The sequence below is a fragment of the Tenrec ecaudatus genome, chromosome 14, assembly GCF_050624435.1.
Source record: "Tenrec ecaudatus isolate mTenEca1 chromosome 14, mTenEca1.hap1, whole genome shotgun sequence".
In the NCBI taxonomy this organism is placed as follows: Eukaryota; Metazoa; Chordata; class Mammalia; order Afrosoricida; family Tenrecidae; genus Tenrec; species Tenrec ecaudatus.
In genome coordinates, this window is record NC_134543.1 from 69,886,907 (window position 1) to 69,894,569 (window position 7,663).

General features: G+C 42.6%; 1 pseudogene; it reads left to right on the top strand.

Annotated features, from left to right (window-relative positions):
- Positions 1-553: 553 nt before the first annotated feature.
- On the top strand, positions 554-1,217 carry LOC142426607 (BTB/POZ domain-containing protein KCTD1 pseudogene; annotated as a pseudogene).
- The last annotated feature ends 6,446 nt before the right edge of the window (positions 1,218-7,663 follow it).

A 7,663-nucleotide genomic window follows, 5' to 3' on the forward strand; every position in this document is an offset into this window, starting at 1 on the left:
TTTGAATTTAATGGTTTCATCCAATCACTTCATTTTATAAATTCATTCCTTAATCTAGGTTACACATATTTACAAATGTCTACTGTGTGCCAGGACCTAGGTTCAGAGAATAAAGTCACACAGTTTCAAACCCTGCACCCAAAGCCATGTCTTCTAAGCCCTGGAGAGGGCATACCTTCTAATACTCGACTGCCCTATAGGGTCCCTCTGCTCTAAGAGCACATTAATAGATCTGCCACTGCGTTTATCTTCAAGCAGGCAAATTCTTCATTGCAAATAGCACCCCAAGGACTTACAGAGACCTCCCTTTTCCCTTAAGGCTTATTTAGGCACTTACTATGCTGACAGAAGTAAATTCACATGTGTTGGGCACTTGCTACATAGCGGGTCATTGGGTGTTGGCCCTCCACTACTAGCCTAAGAGTTGGTGGTTCCCAGTGACACTTGGGAACACTGGCCTGGTGATCTGCTTCTGTAAATTTACAGTCAAGAAAACCCAACGGACCCCTCCCAGGCCTGTGCGCCACTCCACCAGAGGGCCAGTCGGCCCACTATGTCACGACCTCTGATCACTGGATCCCCTGTATCTCCACGAACAAGCATTCCTACGGCAGCACAGCTCACAAAGCCCAATGCACCTGTCCACACCGACGTGGGCAGCCACGTGTGCACCAGCAGCCTGGCCACCCTCACCCAACAACCCGAATCAAGAATCGGAAGACTTTTCGATGGCATGGAACCCATTGTCTTGGACATCCTTGGACAGATGTTCAGAGATATCTTGAATTGTCTACGAACATCAAAACTTCAGTCCTGGTGATTTCAAGAACTACACTGTGTTGCATGAAGATGCAAAATACTTTCAACTTCAGTCAATGTGGTTGATGATGGAAAGATGGAAGCCGGACAGAGAAACTGGTCACTTTTCCGGGTCCCGTGAGTGCCTCATAGTGCGTGGAGCTCTGACCTTGGCGGGAGGATCTCACCCGGTGGCGGTAAGTCCTTGATGGAAGTGTTCCCAGAGATCACCGACGGGATGTGTAACTCCCGTTCACAACTCGGTGCACGCCATCAGATTCCTACTGAACGATACTGTCACCTCAGCTCGGTCCAGGTCCTCGAGAGGTTGCAGCAAAGTGGATTTGACATCGTGGGCTCCTGCAGGGGGAGGAGTGGACTCATACCAGTTCAGCGAATACGCCCTGTGGCTGGAATAGACGCGGGTGTCTCCTAAGTCGTCTGGAGAAAGCAGGAGGCTCTGGGCTGAGTGGACATGTTTCTTCTGCAAAAGCAATCACAACAATGATGCACAAACATGCACAGGAGTTCGTGCACATGAACAAGGGACTTTTCTGTGCAGTTGGGACAGTAAGCTAAGTTCCAGACCTAACATTTAAAAAAAAGGACACATTCAGATCAAATAGAGACCAACCTGTATTCATACAGGAGTAGTTGGAATAGTACCATCCTTATGGTGTAGTGAGTGTGTGTGTGTGTGTGTGTGTGTGTGTATGTGTGTAGAGGTAGGGAATTATGGGGGGGGCGGGGGTGGAGGACAGCTGGTGTTGTGATGATGGCTGTAAAGTGTCCTAGGCCCCTGGGGTCTACCGGCCAGTAAACAAGCCATGACCGGTGAGGACACATCTCCTGACAGCTTCCCATTGTCAGTCATCCATAGGTTCAGTTTCCTTTTTCCTTCTTCTAGCCTCCTTTGTAAAAATAATTCACCTTGAATGGCATTTTTTTGCATCTAGAGCAGCAGTTCTCAACCTGTGGGTTGAGACCACTTCATAACAGTAGCAAAATGACAGTGATGACGTGGCAATGAAAATAATTTTATGGTTGGGGGTCACCACCACGTGAGGAACTGTATGAAAGGGTCGCAGCATCAGGAAGGTTGAGAACCGCTGCTCTAGAGGTTTCATGTCTGTCCTTAGACAGGACCCTGGCAGGACTGCAAGACAACCCTTCTGAGCACATTGCATTTGAAAGATGTGAGCCATGAAATTTTAACTGTAGTGTATACAGAAGTCACATTCTTTTGTCTGCCTCCAGATGTGAACATGAATTTCTTTTAAACGTGCAAAGGGGGCAGAACTATGATTCATTAGAGTTGTTCAATTTGAGTCTGCTGCTTTCCTACAATTTTTCAAATGTTGCAATGTATTAAATACAATAAATTCTATTAAAAAAATAAAAATAGAAAACCCAACGGAGAAGTTCTACTCTGCACAAGGACTCGCCATGACTAAAAATACTCTCCATAGGAACCGAGTTGGTTTTTGTTATTGTTTTGGGTGCTATGTGCCTGGTACGATTCCAAGTGCTTTCGTTTCTTTGTTCCATTCAATTCTCACAAGTCTCCTCCTGCTGCTACCTCACCCACCATGGGTACTTTTCCTGTCCCCAGGTTGGATGAAGAAATGGAAGTTTAGAGAGGTGTTTGTTTTTTTTAAAGGAAGAAGAAAAGAAAAGAAAGGGTGCCCAAGATCTCATAGTCATGACCTAGCTCCAAAAATTGGGCTCTTTTTCATAACTCTATAGTGCCCATTAATACCATGAAATGAACTGAACAGATTGTACTGCAGTTTCTCAGACCTAAGAGCGTACAAGAGCGTTGGCATGTGTGAGTCACATAGGATTGTAAAGACTGTCATCATCACTGTCAGCTGTGGGTGGCTTTGTCCTTATGTCTTTTGAATGTCTGGGCTCTGTCCACTCCATCACTTAGGGGATTTTACACAACAATAAACAAAAGTGAAAATATTTAAAATGACACCGAATCTTTTCATGCTCCTCTGCCAATATCTCAATATAAACATTGAGAGGTTTCCACTCATTCCCTGAGCTTCCATCAAAGTCTTTCAAAGTAAAGACACTATCCTTGAAGCATATCAGGCACGTCAGCATAACAGAGAACCCTATTGCAGCGGCTCTCTATACATCTTCAATGTTACACCAATAAAACTTCAGAAGCATTTACGGCAGTCTTCATTGTGTGTACTCAAAGTGCAACCTTCAAGAAAAGCATCCATTTCAACGAGTCATGCATCAGCAAGAGTGAGCAAATGGATTTGAATTGTTAGGACCCGTAATGATATGAAATACAGTTTTCTCTCTATGAATAAGATTAGTTATTCCGACATGCAGCTTATGGAAGCCACCTTGCAGTGCATCAAAGAAGTGAACATACATACCAGTTGGCTGGATATGGCCTTTACATAGAAAACCCCAGAGGGTAAGGTGGCAAACTTCTTGGGATGCTAAACATTGGAAGTAGAGCAGATTGATTTCCTGGATTACCTGATTAATCAGACATGTCATCTCTTCTTCTGCAGACAGTGTCATTAGGTAAAAAAATTGCACTCAATTTCATAACAAATCTGTCTCTGATCATGACTCGAACAATGTCTTTGGCTGCTGGCAACAGTAAATCCTCAAAAATGGTGCGAGATTTCATAGACCTAGTGATTCTCGGTGCCACCAAATAAGAAGCTCCAATGGTTGCTACGTTGTGTTTGGGGTACTTGCCACCAGTGGCAAGTCTGGCTTTCTTGAGTCCATCAGATTTGCTGCTAAAATAGTTGGTATCCTTGCCAGCAAAACTCGGATGTTCACTATCAAAATGGCGTTTTAGTTTGTTCAGCTTCATAGATTCGGCTGATAGAACTTCACAACAAATAACACCTTGTAGTTTCACAATTCCTGCTGTAATTATTGAGGTAAAACCATACTGTAAAACATCCTCACTATATTTTCTTTCCTTTACATTCTTCTCTACATGATCCATTGTCATGGGGTGGTTTACTAATGAAAATAATATATAACAATAGCTTTCATGATACAAAAGATGATACATGTCATAGTTCAGTCAGTACAGTTCATTAAAGTTTCCTATGCTTTACCATTCTGTGTAGTTTTTTTTACATACCTTTTACTATCACAAAGGGGCAGTATTCACATCAACCACAGCTGAATATAAAAAGACTGATCAGCATCCACATTAAGTTCCAATGGCAAAGATTTTTTGTAGTAGTTGATGATTTTATAGTACATGATTTTACATTTACAAAGTAATTATAATTCAAGTGTCATTTTACCTCTAATACTGCTGCTTTCAACACCGTAACTGCTTTTAACAGAGTAGCTGCCTTCAACACAGCAGCTACTCTCTACACAGTAGCTGCTCTCTACACATGTGTGACTGGTCTGCATAAGTATATTATGGTGCCAACCCTGTCACATACACCTGTATTTGTACAGGGTGTATGGGATGGGGTTGGCTCATCACGACAGGTACTCGTATGTGGGCATATCTGCATGTGGGCGGACCTGCCTGGAGACTGATAGAAGAGTGTGGCCTCGGTTCCTAAGACCATCAGAAATAGGTGTTTTCCGATGGTCTTAGGAGAACCCTGTGAAAGGATTGTTCGACCTCCAAAGGGGTTGCAACCAATAGGTTGAGAACTGCTGGTCTAGATCTACTCTCAAGCAAGTCTCATTAGCAAACAAACACACACAAAAATTAAAACATGACAGTTTGACCACCTATGATTTTTCTGACCAAAGGTGTGGAGTGTTCTTTTAAAACACAGGTCTATCCACTCTTTAGTGTTGTAAGCTCAATGCAGATCAGCTTCATACCCAGTTATTTATTTAAACCACCTCCTCTCAAAGGGCATGTCACAATGTAAATTGGAATAATCATAATATTAGCTGGGTTTGTAAGTGTGTGCTTATGACCTGGGCACTGGCAGTGTTGTACTTCAGGGTAGATCTTGAAATGTGCTTTTTGATAATGACTATGATGACGTTCATTTGAGGAAGGTGGAGATATCTCAGATTCTCACAGAGGCAAGGGAAATTTAATAAATTTACTTAAAAAAATTTGAACCGCAGTTGCTACATAATAATTTTTAACGTGAGTTTAAATCCTTCTGGATTCTTCCTATCTTTATCAGATGAAATTGTCTACGGGCTACAAAGGTCTTCCAATGGGAGCAATGATTTGGGCTTTAGTTTCATCAAAACTATTGCTTGCTTTCTGAGAGAGGTCATAAAAGTTTTTGTTGTTGTAGTTATTATTTAAATTCATTCATTCATAAGATTGGGGTAAAAAATAAGCTAACTCCAGGAAGTAAGGAACTAAAGTCTATCTCACATTTTCTAGCCTCCTCTGTCCATTCATTCTGTCAGTTATTCAATTATGTTTGTTGAATAGCTAATAATAATAAACCGAGCTCTCTGCCATCAGGTTGATTCTGACTCAGAGTAACCCTAAAAATAGCATTTCTAAGGCTGTAAATTTTTTTTCTTTTTTTACATTTTATTAGGGACTCACACAACTCTTATCACAATCCATACATATACATACATCAATTGTATAAAGCACATCCATATATTCCCTGCCCCAATCACTCTCAAGGCATTTGCTCTCCACTTAAGCCCCTTGCATCAGGTCCTCTTTTTTTTTCCCTTCCCTCCCCTTTCCCCCCTCCCTCATGTGCCCTTGGTAATTTTTACCTCGTTATTTTGTCATATCTTGCCCTATCCGGAGTCTCCCTTCCCCCCTTCTCTGCTGTCCCTCTCCCAGGGAAGAGGTCACATGTGGATCCTTGTAATCAGTTCCCGCTTTCCAACCCACTCACCCTCCACTCTCCCAGCATCGTCCCTCACACCCCTGGTCCTGAAGGTATCATCCACCCTGGATTCCCTGTACCTCCAGCCCTCATATGTACCAGTGTACAGCCTCTGTCCTATCCAGCCCCGCAAGCCAGAATTCAGATCATGGTAGTTGGGGGGAGGAAGCATCCAGGATCCGGGGGAAAGCTGGGTTCTTCATCAGTACTACCTCGCACCCTAATTAACCCATCTCCTCTCCTAAACCCCTCTATGAGGGGATCTCCATTGGCCGACACTTGGGCCTTGGGTCTCCACTCTGCACTTCCCCCTTCACTTAATATGGTATATATATACATATATACATATACATATATACATATACATACACACACTTATATCGTTGTTGTTGTTTTTTTGCATGATAAGGCTGTAAATTTTTGTGAGAGCATATAGCTTCAACTTTCTTCATCAGAGCGGCTAGTGGGTTTGAACTGACGCCTTATGGTCAGCAGAACAATGTTCACCTAACAAGACCACTCATCCACTGCCATTGAGTTGCTTCCAACCCTAGAGACCCTATAAGAGAAAGTGGAACTGTTGAGACTATAAAACTTTGCAAGAGCAGACAGCTTTACTGTGGAGCATTTGGTGACTTTTTAATTGCTGCCCTTATGACAAGTAGCTCAGTTTGCCACCAAAGCATGTGCAGCGACACTAAGGCTCCATATCTCAGAACACATATAGGTGAATAAACAATCATTTTGGTCAGAACATGATAGCACAGTGTATGACCTGTCAATTAAGAGAGTATATAATAGAGGCTTCTAGCTCTATGTTGGGCTGTGGGCTGCTCAGCAAAGACCTTCTGGGGGAAGTGATACCTCAGCTGTACTATGAAAGATGAACAGCAGCTATCAAGTGAGAAGGGAGCAGAAGGTCAGGGTCAAGCACCAGTACACATAAACACTCAGAGGGCCGGGAACCAATTACAAGAATCTATGTATAGCCTCCTCCCTGGGGGATGGACAACAGAGAAGAGGGCAGGGGGAGATATCGGACAGTGTAGCATATGACAAAATAATAATAATTTATGGATGATGAAGGGTTCATGAGGTAGGGGGGAGTGGGGAGGAGGGGGAAAATGAGCAGCCGATATTAAGGGCTCAAGTAGAAGGCAAATGCTTTGAGAATGATGATGGCAACAAGTGTGCTTGACACAATGGATGTATGTATGGATTGTGATAAGAATTGTATGAGCCCCCAATAAAATGATTTAAAAAAAAACTCAGAGGACAGTGAGCACGCATGGTGTGTCCGCAAAACTGACGGTCATGCCGGCTGGGTGGAGGAGCGTGAGACGTGCGTCTGAGGAGGAAAGTAAGGTGTGATGCTGTGAGGTCAGGGGTGACTCCAGACAGTAATTTAAGCTGGGGATTCTCTTGTTCAGGATTTCATTTTTAGAAATGACTTAATATTATTTAAAAAGAAGAGAAATCATATATTTTAAAGAAAACTATAAAACATTAGAGTGAGAATATAGTCAATAGATTAGTAAACCCTTGGTAGTTTATGGATTGACTCTTTGGGGACACTTTCCTTCTATTGTATTATAATATGACACTGCGGGAGCCTCGTGGCAGTGTGAGAATGTATTAGTCCTTGTCCTTTCATTTCCTGAAGCATTTGCTGATGAAAATCCAACACTCCAGCTTGAAAAATGGATTTCACCTCAACAGAAAGAAGACAAAAATCCTTACAGCTAAACCATCAAGCAACATCGTGATAATCAGAAAAAGATTGATGTTACCAAAGATTTCCTTTCCATTGGATCTCCATAATCAACACAAATGGAAGCCAAGTCAAGGAATCAAACGATGCAGTGCATTGGGCAAATCTCTCTAAACGGTTCAAAAGCAAAGATGTCCCTTTGAGACTGAAGGTGCTCTGGGGTACCCTCAGGTACATGTGAAAGCTGAACCATGAATACAGAATTATTGATTCGTTTAAATGATGGCGCTGGCAACAGGAAGTGACTATCCCA